General features: G+C 38.1%; 1 pseudogene; it reads right to left on the reverse strand.

The window, feature by feature from the left end:
- The window catches only part of LOC144244742 (heterogeneous nuclear ribonucleoprotein F-like), a 20,375-nt pseudogene extending 5,250 nt beyond the window's left edge, over positions 1-15,125 (reverse strand).
- Between the last annotated feature and the right edge of the window lie 1,646 nt (positions 15,126-16,771).

Here is a 16,771-nt window from a genome sequence, read left to right on the forward strand (position 1 = left end):
AAAAAATCCTATGCCATATGATGTGGGCCGCTCAGTTCTTTTGGGTACGAACCCAACTGAGCGGTGCCGGCAAAATAAAGTTGCTTCTTGGAAAGAAAAGTCTCAGTGTCACGACTCTCTGAGCGAGAATCCTGCAACAATCTGATTTTTTAAAAAAACTGGAAATAGTTGAGAACCATTCCTAAATATGATACTAGGAGTTTTACCCTATTGGAATTATTCTCTGCCTCCCTTTGCTTTTCTGTAGTACTAAATTTTCTGTCATTACATTAAAAATAAATAATTAATGGGGCGCCTGGGTGGCTTAGTCGGTTGGGCGTCCGACTTTCGCTTGGGTCATGATCTCGCGGTTCGTGGGTTCGAGCCCCGCGTCGGGCTCTGTGCTGACTGCCAGCTCAGAGCCTGGAGCCTGTTTCAGTCTGNTATTATTTATTTAATAAAATTTAAAAAATTAAAAGTCCACTTCCAAATAATTAAGAGTAAAGGAAATAAAAAATCATATTTTATGGAGTAGTTTGGAGTATTAGCTTGCTAAATTTGTGGAATGCAACAGATAAAAGTTTCTGCTATATTTTTGTAGTATACATTGAAATGGTAAAGTCAAGACCAGTACTGGGGAAATGGGTACATTGGACAATAGTGTGTGGCAGAAAAGTGAGTTCCAGTACAAGCTGGTGAAAAGAAGGAAAGGGAATAGTGATGTATTCATTAGGGGTGAAAATAAACAAAGTTCCGTAGCTACTTTGAAAAAGAATTCTGAGTTATTTCAAAAGTTTGCAGAACACACAAAAAATTATTAAGTTAAGGACATTGTTAAAAGTCAAAATTGCATTATTTTTAACATAAGTCTTGAAAGATAGATGAAATTTTGTCCCAGTCAAACAAATGTTCTTCAGTTAATTTTATTTTTTTAAAGGAAAGTACCAAAGAATGCAAAACAAAACTTAAACTTTAACTTTATTAAATATGGTATCCCCATTTAAATAAATGAATGAAGTATAACAGCTTCAATATAATTTTCAAAGTGTTTGAAAATTCAGACCAATGAAATTGGATAAAAGAGAAGTAAAAACATTTTAAACATTTCTAAGTAATGATTTACAAACAATACTTATAAAACAATAATTCTATGGTCTTAAAAACACTGCTTTATTTTTCTGAGGCTAATAACCTCTACATGCATAAATTCTAAAATCAAAACACAAGAATCACTGCTTCCTCCCCTCCCCTCCCCCTTCAGAGGTCGTCTTTTTCTGCAGGGAGCAAACTACTGATGGAAATTCCCCTTAGGTAAGAATACCACAGAAGCCAGGAGGCGGAAGGAAGTCATGGAGGAGGCCTCACCCCTATGCAGTGCAGATGCTCATGGGATCCTCCCTTGTGGGCCACTGCCCTCCCTTCCATTCTGGACCTTCCCTGGTGCATTGCAAGAGACCCAGCAGGGCAGAAAGATGGCACGTTTTCTGCTGGAGGTGCCAGTCTCAGCACTCTCGTGGAACCTGGAACAGCAAACTTCTAGACTTTGGGCTTGGGGACAATGGCTGCATTGTTTCTGGTTTCCCACCACCTGCTTCTTTGCAGATGGTCCAGAAGTAAGATTTTCTAATTAATACAGAAAATTCAAAATTGACATACCATAAAATTTAATCTTCCAAAGAAGCATTATCAAACAAAAAAATTAATGTTTATTTATTTCAAAGGAGAGACTGAGTGAGCAGGAGAGGGGCAGAGAGAGAGGACAGAATTTGAACCTGGCTTCAGGCTCTGAGCTGTGAGCTGTCAGCACAGAGCCCAACAAGGGGGCGGCTCAGACTTAGGAGCTGGGACATGACCTGAGCTGAAGTCTGATGCTTAACCAACTGAGCCACCCAAGGGTGCCCCAGAAAAAATATTAGAAATCAAAACTCAATATGTAGCAACATGCTATCAAGAAACCACAGATTTCAAGTCCGGTTTTAAAATTTCAAATGTTCTGTTAGTTGAGTTGAAATGAACAGATTTTAATTTCAATCCCAACTAAATTTCAGTATAATACTCCATTTGGTTGGGTGGGGGGAAAAACTGACTTATTTCCTAGAGAATAAAATAGCTAACTTAAATCTAATGTTGTAATTTCAACACACAGAAAATATATTCTAACCTAATACATTTTCAAGCATGATAGGATATCAGATAATTTTGACTATGTAAGAATGATTTCAAAGAGCTATAGAAAAGAGTGAATAAAGAAAAGAGATCAGGTACCTTAAAAACTGCTAACAAAACTTTACTTGTTTGAAGACTAGAAAAAATTAAAATTAGTAACTGGACTCCTTCAAATGAAAAATTGGCAAAACAATAAAAGCGAGAATATGATGCACCTAGAAAAACTCCAACAAGGTGAAAATAAAGTGATATTTTTTTTCTCAGTCATATTGGAATACTTTTTAAAAATGACCTACCAGGGTGCCTGGGTGGCTCAGTCAGTTAAGTGTCTGACTTCGGCTCGGGTCATGATCTTACAGTTCATAGTTTCGAGCCCTGTGTCGGGCTCTGTGCTGACGGCTCAGAGCCTGCTTCGGATTCTGTCTCCCTCTCTGCCCCTCCCTGGTTTTCTCCCTCTCTCTGTCAAAAATAAATAAACATTAAAACAATATTTTAAAAAGGTAAAATAAAATAAAAACAACCTACCAAGGGTTTAGGCTGTGAAATTACATTCATCTAATGAACCATCTTACGAACCTTGCAATTGATGAGGAAAAATGACATACACACATTTATAGAAGGATGAATTTGACACAGGACAAACATAACTAAACAGCTTTTATAATAAAGTACAGCTATGTACGTGTGTGTCCATGAAAACACACCATGCAGTCGATGTTTCTAAATGAAATCCATCAGTGAAATAGGTTTAGACCAACCTGAACAACAATTAATTATAGAAAGTGGCATTAAAAAGTAGATATGGAGTCAGGTTTCCCTGTGATTTTACTGTAAATAATTCTGAGTTGTGTTGTTTCCCTGGAAGCAAAACATAGCATTATGTTTCAATTTTGAAATAAAGATTTAAAAAAAGATTCCTACTCAAATGAATGAAGTTATTTTTGGTTCTTGGGTCCTCTTTTCCCTCTTATGACTTTTTCTTCTTTCAGCCTTGTGACACTTTATCCCTTCCATAACAACTCAATATTATCCCCAGCAGCTGCTGGTAACATACTGTGAGCTTTTCAATGAGACTGACTTTGGCCTCTCATTTTCTTGATGCCAGATGGCGCTGCAACCCTGAATCCTAGAAATGAAATTAAGTTTCTATTCCTGAAACATGAGTAATAAAGGCATGCAAATAACTTGTGCATGGAATATTCACAGACTGATTTGGAATCTCACACAGGAAAGCCTAAGTAGATGAAGAGAATGGTGGAAGTTATAAACCATAATTCCTTGTGAGATCTCCCTTGGACTTCAGGATTGTTTTTTCTCTCTGCTAAACCCTTTATCCTTTTGCCTGCACAGATTCTTTCTCTAAAACCAAGGGTTTGTATTAGCAAAACTTCAGATAACAAGAAACTAAAATTTTTAATTTTATAGGCACACCAACAGCATTCTCATTGAGAAGATGTCAAATGTAGGTAATAAATGTGTAAGAAAAGAACATACAATCAATTAAGTGAAGTGTCATTCCTTCAAAATTTAGCCTGTACATGTATATTTCACTTGATTCAGGTAGATTCAACCTTCTCTACTTGTGGTGCCTCAAATATTTTGTCATCAGTTTATATCCTATTTCCTACCTGGAACAAAAATCCTACTCTTGTCTTCCCTGTTCTATTTTCCTTGAGTTTCTACTACTTACCTTTTATGTCTCTAGTCATTATTTGCTTCCTCCAGGAAGCCTTCTCTGACCATTTAAATCTAAATTACAGGCTCATCTATATCTCTGAAATCCTTCAGTATTGAAATTGCAGCTTTTCTACTATAGGAGAGGAAAAAAGTTTTTGTTTCCAACACTCTAGATTCTCCACTGGGACTCTGTAACAAAAGCCAGATTAACAAGAGAAAAATGTACAAATTTATTTAAGTTTTACATAATACAGGTGCCTTCATTATGAAATGAGAAGACCGATGGGAATATTAAACCTGAATGTTTTTATATAAGGTTTGATAAGAGTAGAACGTCATAGAAAAATGTAATAGGACAAAAGGGTATGGGCTAATTATAGTAAACTGGAGGAAATTTAGTAAGGCCTGTTCATTCAGATTCCTCTTGGTGTCAGTCTTAGGAGATAAGTATCCTCCTTTCCTCTAAGTATAGGGAGGGCACCTCTCACATGAGTATCTTAGAAGGGAAGAAGGTTAGGGAGTCCTTTAAGCAACTACTTTTTTTCAAATTCCTTCAGCTTAAAATAATATGCCAAGGTGCCACATTTTGAGCCCTGTCACTATTCACAATTTAATTGCTTATTAATTTATCCGAATTCCTGCTCCATTGATGTTAAATGCATGAAGAAGGCTATGTTTTTCATTCACCTGTTCATCCACTGCATGTAACAAAGTAGATGCCATGTGGTTGCCACTCAAAATTGGCTTGCGTATATGTAGCAGTTTCCTTATATTCATCTTCCCTTCCCCAAATTACACACAATTTAACATTTAAACAGTACCATCCTAAAGTCAAAAAATATTATTAGACCTTTTTCTGCATTACAATTTCTCAGTTTCTTCTAATTTGAGAGAGGTAAAAATGACATCAGTCCTTCTTGTTCTGTCTAATCTCTTTTTCCAAGCCTCCATTTACAACTCTGTGAACAGGCCATTCTTATTCCTTTGTAATTTGTCAATGCACCATACTTCTTCTTACCTCCTTACACTTGAAATTTTTTCTTTCTACTTGCATGTCCTTTTCTTTCTAAGTTCTGTGCATTTGAAATTTGTATTTACCTTCTAAGAATGAATACACTTATTTTACTCTGGAAACCAATGTTCACATCTTATGTTATTTTAAGGTACAAGTTGATCCTCATTACTTGTGGATTCAGTATTTGCAAATTTACTAACATATAAATAAATACATTTATTTGTAACACCAAAATCAATATTTGTGGCACATTCAGGTGTTCTTTCATGATGTATTTAATGCCACTCTGAGTCTGTGAATTGACTTAAGTCTGGAAGGTAGTGGCAATCTATTGCCTTTATGACTTTTCCTCTTATATAGTTCAAACAATACTCCAGTAGGCTTCCCATCTAGTTCTAGGGACCCTCTGATCAGTTAGTTCAATTATAGATCCCTGTGTGTTAAAACATTCTGATTACTGGTATATCCCCACCTTAGGGTAAATCATACACTATTTCTTTGGCAGTTATACTCTCACAAGTACAAACTGTTCATTCACCAGATGCATAAGACAACATGATAAATCTTGAATCTTTGGTAATTGTACTGATATCATGAATTCAACCCAATCAGGTGTTATATTTTAGGATCCTTGATATAACAACCTTAGAGTCCACCTGCAAACATTCAGAGAGTATCAGAGAAGCCCTAGTATCCCCTTTAAAGGGCTCATCTTGTTGCAGGATTCTCGCTCAGAGAGTCGTGACACCGAGACTTTTCTTTCCAGAAAGCAACTTTATTTTGCCGGCACCGCTCAGTTGGGTTCGTACCCAAAAGAACTGAGCGGCCTACATCATATTGCATAGTTTTTTTTATACATTTTCTATTTCTTTGTCTCCCATATATGGTAATACACATAAACATGCAGTCTGATTAAGTTGTTTCAGTTTACAGGAACACCGGGGGATGTAGGCAGCTGGACTCATATCTCGGTGACCTTGAAGTCTTCTCTCCTCTCTTCTTCATTTTTTTTTTCTTTCTCCTTAGGGAGGGGTTCCTAAGCTGATTAGGCAAAGCTCACAAAGGATAATATCCATTTTAATTAAGTTAAAATCAATGATGAAGTGTTGGTTCATGATGTGGATATGTTGGGGTCCAGAGCTGATGGCCAAGAAAGAATTCTTTAGATGTCTTAATCAGTGCAGAAAGGAGGTTTTATTAAAGCACGAGGATAGGACCTGTGGGCAGAAAGACCAATACTGGGGTTGTGATTATGTACTTTCAAGTTTGGAGAGAGTTAGAGACAAAGCAAGCCTTGGAAGAATTTTGGAAACAATGTTTTCAGGATCCTGGTGGGGCTAGATATTGTTAGGAAAAGGTCATTTATTACTGTTTACTAAAAACAGCCATGATGTTTCAGGATTTTTTTTTTTAACCTCAATACCTGGGATTAGTTGTCTCACCACTTTGAAGAATGAAGAGTGGACAGAAAATAAAATGAGCAGCAGGCAAAAGTTTATTAGAATATAAGATTAGAAAGAAAGAATAGTATGAAATCTCTCATTGCAGAGAGGGGCATTCAAAAGTGAATGCTGATGACTCAGGCAAGGGACTTTGTTTTACAGAGTTATGGTCGGTCCCCAACTTTCCCTATGTTCCTTCTCAGGCTCTACCCTTTTTGGTTTGATAACTCCAGGTGCTGAGTTGTCCATTTCTTATTGGCTCGATTCTATTGTGTGAGTTGTCGGATTTCGATCATACTGTCTCTTGTATAACATAAGTTTTATGGTTTATTTAATTTAGGTAGGTATTTTGACTGTCAAATTCCTGAGAACCTGAAGAGGAGCAGGTGGTGTCTGTTAACATCCTTAAGAGAAACCTTATGCCTGAGGGAGTTTGCTCCTGGTCAGACACTCCCTGCATTGTTTTAAAATATGTGTTTTTCCCACCCAGGAACCTTGGGTCCTAACCTTTCCCTCTCTGCCTATTATATCCTATTTTTTCCTATTATAATGAGACCCTTCAGGTATATATCAGCGGGCCATATGCTTGGAGTATGATTGCTAACATACATCTTAGCGAGCAGAAATAAAGGAAGCTTTTAAAGGAATTTCTGTATGTTTAAAGTAGACTCACAGGATTCTGGGGACTGAGCTAAGATTGCCTCTTGCCCTTAGCAAAATGTTGAGGCAGCTGAGTTCCTAGAGGAAGGTTATTCTCCCTATCTCAAGGATGTGCCAATGGGCTGTAAGTAATAAGAGAATTTCTTTTCTTTTCCCTTTTGCCTTTGTTCCCCACATAATTCCCCCTTGAATAATTTTGACCCTTAAATCCTTAAGATTGCTGAGGGTGGAAGGTCTTATCTTCTGTTAAATTCTTCCTGCTGAATGGGGGAAATAGAGATGTCCATACATATGGGAGGTCCTTAACACTTGTCATATATATATATATATGACAAAAGGCAGAGACAATTGAACCCAAGGGAGGCTGCATGTATGGATCTTCCAGAGTAAAAAGGGTCATCTGTAGGCTTGATGCTATGTCAGTGAAGGAGTCTCTACCAGGTCAAGAGACATGAGAGAAACCAGCAAAACACATTTAGGGTAATAAAAAGACAAAGAAGTTGGGGCGCCTGGGTGGCTTAGTCGGTTAAGCGTCCGACTTTCGCTTGGGTCATGATCTCGCGGTTCGTGGGTTTGAGCCCCGTGTCGGGCTCTGTGCTGACTGCCAGCTCGGAGCCTGGAGCCTGTTTCAGAGTCTGTGACTCCCTCTCTCTCTGACCCTCCCCTGCTCACGCTGTCTCTCTCTCTCTCTCCTAGAAATAAAAAAAAAAAATTAAAATAAAAGACAAAGAAGCTTAAGTAAGAGTCTTTTGACAGTTGATAAAAATCCTCTTCCAGTTCAGAAGTTTAACTAATTATTAAAGGAAAAAGAGAGATTGTTTAAAGCACCAGTTTGAGTATTAATGTTAGTTAGAAATCCAGAAATATTTTTATCTAGAATGTATACACAGCATTCTGTCTTTATGATAGCACAAGTTCCACCATAACAATTAAAACATCTATTTTTAATCTATAAATCTATAAATCTAGTGGCTCCTATAGAATGCCATTCTATTTTGTAAACTGCTTTACATATTTGTGTTACTTCAGTATTTAATAGAGAAATGCTATTTTTTGTGTCATTTAGGATTTTCACTGTGTTCTTCTGTGGTAGGGTCCCTGCCCTAAGGAAAGAGAAAAAAAAAAAAAAAAGAACATCTCAAGGCAACCTTGCTATTCATATGACAACATCCCTTGCGACCTTATAACATGAGACCACTTAATCAGAGTACATGTTTTTGTGTTATATATGGGAGACAAAGAAGTAAAAAATATATACAAAACCATGCCACGTGGTGTTCAGGGCTCAGTTCTTTTGGTACAACCCAACTGAGCAGTGCTGGCAGGAATAAAGTTGCTTCCTGGAAAAAAAGAAAAAAGCCTCCGTGTCAGGTGTCTCTGTGCGAGAATCCTGCTACACTTCCATGTGCCAGACTACACCCTCCATTCCCAAAGAGGGAATAAAGATGGATGCTATGTGATCATGCCAATGAAACAAAGAACATGTCCACTATTGTTTTAAATCAGAAGGTTGGCTAGGCTGGTAATGGTTTTAATAATGTATCCATTCATCCAGGCAAACTTCAGAGTGCAGTAGCCTATCCCGCCTGGGGGAAGTCATGGACACAAGTTAGAGCTGGATAGCCATTATATCTTGTTAGGAGCCAGTCATCTAATTCTGGATCTCCTTGCACTACAGTCAGCATATCATGAGCTATTTAGGTTTTTGAGGGCCACCTTTTGAATATGTGGGTTACTGATTAAAGGTGGCTGTTATATGCTTGGTCAAAGCCTCTATTTGCAATTTTACAACAATAGAGGTGGCTCCCGGGATGGATATGACTAAGGAATAAAATCATCAAGAAGCCCTCTTTGTCTGAGGTCTAGCCTAACAAAATTACAAGGAATCACTGGCAAGTGGGAGGCTTGTCTCAGGAGATGAGGGCATTCCCAAGTGCATCATCCAACCTGATAGCATAAGGAAATAGGAGCTATTCACAAACTCCACAAGTTCATAGTTAACCCTGTGGAGTGGAGTACACTACAATTTTGTCATCCCAGCCACATAGAATTATTCAAGGTGATAGTTGAGTTATACTATTATTGGAGAATTCATCCTATTTTCCAGTTGTTCAAATAATCATGTGCCCGTGGGGTCCTGTTATTGTCCCCACACAACAGCAAGCAAAAAGATGGTCTATACATGAGCTGTGGGGCAATTTCTCTGAAGTTTACCTCAAGTTCTCTACCTTAGGCAAACAGCATTCAAAGACAATCAGAACTAGAATTTAACATCTATAAAGATGTTACTGAAATACAATTTTTCTCTCTATAATTGCCCTTATTTCCAAATCAAGCCTAATTGCCCTTATAGCCAAATCAAGAATAATTCATTTGCAAAACAGGTCCAGTTTTAACAAACTTGGCCTAATTATTTACATAAACTCAGCAAGAATGGTGATTAAACATAAAGGTCTTTCAAAATCAGGTTTGCTGGAACTCTTCATAGTGAATCTAGACTGAACATTTAGTAACCCCTCCAGTCCTGAAGCCAAGCCAAGTACTTGCCACCAGACATGCTTACAGTACCTGTAGATTTGAGAAATTTGTCTTTATGAGTTCCCAAAAGTATCTTGAGGTTCCTGTACCTGCCACGAAGTGACATTCTTTACTCACTTGGTAAAGATACTGGGAACTCTGTCAACAAGGTACCAGGCCAATAGTTCCAAGGGGCTCAGTTCACTCCATGTTTTATAACAATCTTAGTTTATTAAAGGTATTTGATCATATCTGGGCCTATTCATGTCTCTCTCAAATATGACATTCTAATGAAATCCTTGGTAAATAACCAATGTTCCAATGGTGTCCTGTTGCAAGGAGAAAAGATGCTTATTGAACTTGTGAAAATAATTATGATTGCCATGGAAAAATAATACTCACTGAAGCTTTTTGAATTTTAAAAGTTTCAGATAAGAGAGAAAAGTTTAATGCTTCAGTGTGTTCACAAATGAATACTTTATCACATTTCTGTAAGTCATAAGAAGTTTCCTTTATCTGGAAGAGCAAACATAGAAAACCAGCAACATGTCAAATAAGAGTCACAAAAACTATAATCATTTTTCCCAATTCATTTAGTCCCATGTTAGTAATTCTTTTTCAGCTTTTTAAAAATGTTTATTTATTTATTTTTGAGCTAGAGAGCACTAGGTGGAGGGGCAGAGAGAGAGAGAGAGAGAGAGAGAGAGAGACAGAACATTCTAAGCAGCCTTAGTGCTGTCAGTGCAAAGCCCTAAATGGGGCTTGAACTCACAAACCAAGAGATCATGACCTGAGCTGAAATTAAGAGTCAGACACTTAACCACCTGGATCACTTAGGTGTCCCTCTTTCTCATTTTGAATGCAGCTTTTAAGTTCTAGAAATTCTTACCCATTTCAGTTTTAATCTTAGAGATATAAAGTACTTGCATTTGTCAAAAAAGGGTCTTTTTTGTGAATCTTCTTGAAGACAAACACATTTCACAATAGAATAAGAACAATTATAAATGACAAAAACTCAGAAATGAACATTGTTAAAGATCTAATATGAGAGCTGGAAATTCAGTTACTTCTGTAACATAACACTTCAATAGTAACTAGTGATGACCTTATACCAAACTTTCTACAACCTTATACCAGAAGGTAACATACCAAATAATCAACCTAATTAGTCAGAGGTCTGTTTATAATTTAAATCTTGAGGAATTTTGTTAAAGCCTTAGAAAGTTTTAAAGCACGTGCCTAAATAGGATTATTGATCACCAAAGACCTGATAAAGGCAAAACATAGAAACTGGTTTTTATGGACAAAGGAAAGAGAAAACAACTTTGTTTACATTTTCTTATCAAAAGCAGACCAACAATCCAAGAAATCTTGTCTTTTTAACAGAGAAAGTGGAATTTCGATCTTATATACCAGATTACTTTAAAAATCCATTCATTTTAATCTTAGTCCTTCCTGACCACACATAAAATTCCTTTCCAAAGATTTCCCTTCACAAACCTTCTACAACTTTCCTTTGCTTCAGATTTTGTCCCAAGCCATTTCATTCCAAACTACAAGTCTTATTTAGGACAAAATTACCTTCTTTCACCTTCAACAAAAACGTATGTCAATTCCTTATTTCTTTCTTCCACATACAGACTTGCTTCCCTTATTTCCATCACTCTTAATTACATTTAGCAGAGTTTTAACTCTTAGAAAGATTAGTTCCCAGCGAAAACTAAGTAGTAGCCAATTGTGAACTGTTACACCAGAACTCTTCAGATTGCAAAGCATTTTTCCAACCGACCCAAATAACCTTAGTTTCTCACAATAAGAAAAAACAATTTGACAATAAATTATATTAAAAAATAATAAACAAACAAATATATCTTTGTAAATGGCAAAAAAAAAGTCAAAAGCAGATAAACTTTATGCTTAGTAATCAATGCTTTAGTATTTTATCCTCTTTGGAAAAGACCTAGCTAGATAAATGTAATCCAATTTATCATCCAAGCAAAACATTAAGTTTCAGGTTACCAAAGACTTTGAAAGCTAACTTAACAATTACCCGTGAAAGATGGGCATGGAGGAGGGCACTTGTGGGGATGAGCACCGGGTGTTGTATGGAAAGCAACATGACAATAAACTATTAAAAAATTACCCATGAAAAATCTGAGACAAAATTAACCATCATTTTAAGTCAGGTGTTTGCTGACAAATTGCAAGAGATAATGAGCTTATTTAACTTTTAGTAAACTTTGGTAGAATAAAACTTTCATACTTAATGCTGATAACTCTAAAGACATGTCTATTTTAATTAAACCAACTAATTTAAATTTGCTTAAATTCTGATTTATGTTTCACCTGGGTCTGCCTAAAAGTCAATCAATTTGTTTCCTATTATTAATTTTACCTGGGACACAAGTGGGGAAATCTGAATAGGGTGGTCCAAGTAGGGGTGCTCCTTTCTCCTTGACAGAGAGGGTAGGAGGAGGATCTAATCGTGCTGGAGGCACTAAGTATGGTATAAGAACAAGTTATACAGGCTACACCCAAAATGGTGGAGAAACAGGTGGGGAGCAGAAGAGGTGCCAGAATGAAGAGAAAGAGAGTTCCTGGTTCTAAACCTCATCAGGTCAAACAGATGATCAGACACCATGGTTTTCTTTTTTCACTAAACTGGAAATATGTAGTCCATGTCTGGCCAGAGAAGACAGGGAACTTGCCCAAAACAAAGGGAATTTTGGCAGCTGCTTGGGAATATTCCTTATAGTCCCTGTCTTGAGGTAGGCTAAACAGAGTTGGCTCCAATTATAGCCATTAACCCAGGAAATGAGTGAGGGAGAAGCCCACACATCTATTAGGAGGAGGAACAGTGAGAGAGTCAGCATCCCCTTTGTAAGAGATGGCCTGTATTTCCTCCAGCAACCTGGGTTCTATCAGGAGGAGGCCTGTTAGATAATTAGCATCAAGTATGTCTTGAGGGAGTTTACTGGCCTATTTACTGACCAAACACATTATGCAAGAGGCCCTTAGGTCCAGATCTTGATTTAGAGCCCTAAAGGCTTGGACCTAGGGTAACTATATGCTTTTTCCCTGTTTCCTATAGAAGAGATCTAACTGATAGATCTTACTAAGGCCACGCCATATTATAGGAGATCTATTTTTTTCCCTTAAATCTTGTAATCCAATTTGTTTCTAGTGGTTTAAAGGGCATTCCAAGGGAGAATCTTTGAGAACTGAAGAATAAAGAAGGAGATCCTATCCTCCTAGAAAAGTAGAGAAGATCCACTACCAAGAAAATCCCTGCTGACTCTCAAGGTTTGTCCATTGCAGGGTATGTCAGAGGTTCCTGGTGTGAAAGTTACCTGAAGTATCCCTCAAATAAAATCGCTGTGATCACTTCCCTGCCTTTAACGGCCCTGTAGTATGGATACTACTAGAATCCTTCCACTTCCCCATCGCATTCTAGACTGCAAAATGGGTGCTGGCATATGGACTGAGATACTCGTGCTTTGTGCCCTGAAAGCTGTGCCATGAAGGCCATGCCTTACCTTGCCTTGAAGGACTTGCTATTTTTAACCCATGGAAAATACTAGAATAGTTTTACAGGGAGAAATTATCCAATTTTGTAATGTCAGTGGTTAGTAGAGGACATTGACAGAAAACAGAAAAGATAGAAATCCATCATGCTCTAAGTGACATTCCAACACATGTCTTTAAAACCAACTTCCCAAGGAAGTCCCCTATTGGGTTATAATTCAATTGGCTCCCAGTGGATATCTCACAGCTAGAAGCTCCTAGATCAGAGATGTGAAGGGAATCATATTAGACCAATGAGGAGGAAACCTCACACAGGAGTCTTAAGATCAGTAGCTGTGTTAATCACTGAGGTGGCTTTCCTGTACCCAAGAGAGAGAACTTTGCATAAAGACAGAAAAAAAAGAGAAAGCATCAAGTTTCTGGGTTTTTTTAAATAAAAATCTTAATTTTTAGAAAAAAAAATTTAGTTAACAACAACAACAAAATAACAAGTTTCACTTAGCAAAATACACCCAAGAGGAAATCACAGTACAAAGAAAGTTTTAAGTCAAGACCTCACCAATTCCTACAGTATTAGTAAAGTGTCTCAATTTTCAAAATTAACTTATTTTTTAAAAAAGATTAAACATAACCTAAAAGATTTTAAATAAACTAGAAATTAAACTAGAATGAACAAACATGAGAAATGTTCCTCTTTGAATTAGGGACCTAGCACCTTGAGTTTTCCAAAAAAGAGTACATCTCCCCAATGTGTTCACAGTGATGTGGTGTAAAAGGTTCATTTAATGTACTTAAAACTACTTTAACTCAGATAAATCACTACCAAAATACTAATTGAGAAAAGCTGACAATAGTTTAAGTTTACTTAATATCACATGCTAGAAGAAAGTTTGCATGAGAAAACACTGAAAAGGTAACTTTTTATTCCAGATTTCAAAAACTTATGGTGTAAAATGGCTCCCACAGCTTTCTCTAGAGTAGTAATTGCCTTTCACTGCTTGTTGCTGCCTGTGAAAATTTGATTGCAATAACCCAAATGCTCCTACAAAACAAGTCATATCCATCTATACTGCTCTGACCTCCATAGCCAGCCCTGCAGCAGCCACTCACAGACTGGATCTCGAGGCCTCTGGGAGTGGACTGGGCTGACACCCCCATGCCTTGCATCATCTGGCCATTGCTGGCCCCAGTTGTGGAATTCAGGAAAAGTTTTATGTATCTGTGTTGCATGTGGGCCCAGTCTTTGGACTTAGCTGCCATAGCTTCTTCACGAGTGACAAACTCAACATTGGTTTTGCCCATCACTCTTCCATCAGAGCCAGTCTCAATATGGACTCTCACAGGGTTGAATGGAGAGAAGAAGTTGTAAATGTTACTCTCTGTGGCTTTGTATGGCAGTTCTCTCATGTGGGCACAGTGTCCAGTGGTACTCTGGACAGTGAACTCATTGTCTCCGTATCTGTGGTCATACATGCCCAAGAGACAATAATGGAGGTCTCTCCCAAACAGATCATTAGTGAAGCTGTAGCCATCCCTGAGGCCTCTGTACTCCTCATAGTCCTGGTAGCCTGCACTGTAAACACCAAACCTCAACCTCTCCAGGCTCGTTTGCTTGATAATGCCAATATACCTCCTGGCTGTGCTGGTGTGGTCAGAGGGCCCCAGCCACTGTACAGCCATGAAATTCAGAGGGGTATCAGAGTATGACTTAACTTCTTCCTGACTGCTTTTTAATGCTTCAATATACCTGTGCCCTATTCTCTCCTTGTGATTCCCTAGGGCCTTCTCAGCTAACTCTTATGAGGCAAACTACACAAAGGCTTCCCCTGTAATCTTGCCCTCAAGGTCCAAGCAATGTTATCTCATTTAGCACAATTTTCAACCCTGAGAAGAACTGAATAATTTATTCTGTGGTGCTTTCAAATGGGAGTCCCAAAAGCTGCATGAAGCCATTGCTGGTAGTGTCAGCACTGTTTGGACCACTGTGCTACAATCCATTTTGGTTCTGTGAGACTTGAACACTGCAATGTGCCAGTGTCCCATGCTTTCCCTGTCTTTTTAAAGGACCATTTTTACATCATCTTCTATTCAAGATCAACAAAAGCCTCATAATTCTGCCTGCCTTCTCTAGTGTAGATGAAATGAATGCCTGTTTCAAGGATTGGTCAATGGGTTACAAGTAGTAAGGAGTAGTAAGGAGATTTCATTTTTTCCTTTGTTTCCCACATCAGTTCACAATGCTCTCAGGAGTTTTCCTGGTATAATCTGAAACTGAAACAGACAGAGGGCAGGGAGGGACTGAAGTACGAGGCAGGATACTTCTGGTTGATAGGTGGTAATTTTAATTAATTATTATTAATAATAACAAATAATAATATAAGAATCACACCCACTCACTAAATCTTAAAAGTTTACAAAAATGCCCGAAGTGGGCTTAATCACTTTTTTTTTGTTTCGTTCTTCTTCTTCTTTTTTTTTTTTTCTTTACAAATAGTTTATTGTCAAGATGGTTTCCATATAACATCAGTACTCATCGCCACAAGTGCCCTCCTCCATGCCCATCTCCCCTCCCGCCCACACCCATCAGTCCTCAGTTTGTTCTCAGTATTCAAGAGTCTCTCATGGTTTGCCTCTCTCCCTTTCCCCCACAATTTCTCCCCTTCTTCTCCCCCTTAGTCCTCCATTAAGTTCCTCTTAATCCTCCTAAATGTGCAAATATATGGTATTTGTCCTTCTCTGCCTGAATTATTTCGCTCAGCATAACACCCTCAAGGTCCATCCATGTTGCTACACATGGCCAGATTTCATTCTTTCTCATTGCCATGTACTATTCCATCGTATAGATAAACCTCATCTCCTTGATCCATTCATCCATTGATGGACACTTAGGCTCTTTCCATGTTTTAGCTATTGTTGAGAGTGCTGCTATGAACGTTGGGGTACATGTGCCCCTGTGCATCAGCACTCCTGTATCCCTTGGGTAAATTCCTAGCAGTGCTATTGCTGGGTCATAGGGGAGTTCTAGTGTTAATTTTTTGAGGAACCTCCACACTGTTTTCCAAAGGGGCTGCACCAGTTTACATTCCCACCAACAGTGTAGGAGGGTGCCCGTTTCTCCACATCCTCGCCAGCATCTAGAGTTCTCTGATTTGCTCATTTTAGCCACTCTGACTGGCGTGAGGTGGTATCTCAGTGTGGTTTTGATTTGTATTTCCCTGATGAGGAGGGATGCTGAGCATCGTTTCATGTGTCTGTTGGCCATCTGGATGTCCTCTTTGGAGAAGTGTCTGTTCATCTCTTCTGCCCATTTCTTCACTGGGTTGTTTGTTTTTCGGGCGTGTAGTTTGGTGAGTTCCTTATAGATTCTGGATATTAACCCTTTATCTGATATGTCATTTGCAACTATCTTTTCCCAGTCCCTTGGTTGCCTATTAGTTTTATGGATTGTTTCCTTTGCTGTACAGAAGATTTAATCTTGATGATGACCCAACAGTTTATTTTTGCTCTTGATGCTTTTGCTTTTGGGGATATGTCAAATAAGAATTTGCTGTGGTGGAGGTCAAGGAGGTTGTTTCCTGCTTTCTCCTCTAGGATTTTGATGGTTTCCTGTCTCATGTTCAGGTCCTTTATCCATTTTGAGTTTATTTTTGTGCATGGTGTGAGAAAATTATCTAGTTTCATTCTTCTGCATGTTGCTGTCCAGTTCTCCCAGCACATTCTGTTAAAGAGGCTGTCTTTTTTCCATTGGATACTCTTTCCTGTTTTGTCAACGATTAGTTGGCTGTATACT

Source organism: Crocuta crocuta, unplaced genomic scaffold (assembly GCF_008692635.1).
Source record: "Crocuta crocuta isolate KB4526 unplaced genomic scaffold, BGI_CrCroc_1.0 scaffold208, whole genome shotgun sequence".
Taxonomy (NCBI): domain Eukaryota; kingdom Metazoa; phylum Chordata; class Mammalia; order Carnivora; family Hyaenidae; genus Crocuta; species Crocuta crocuta.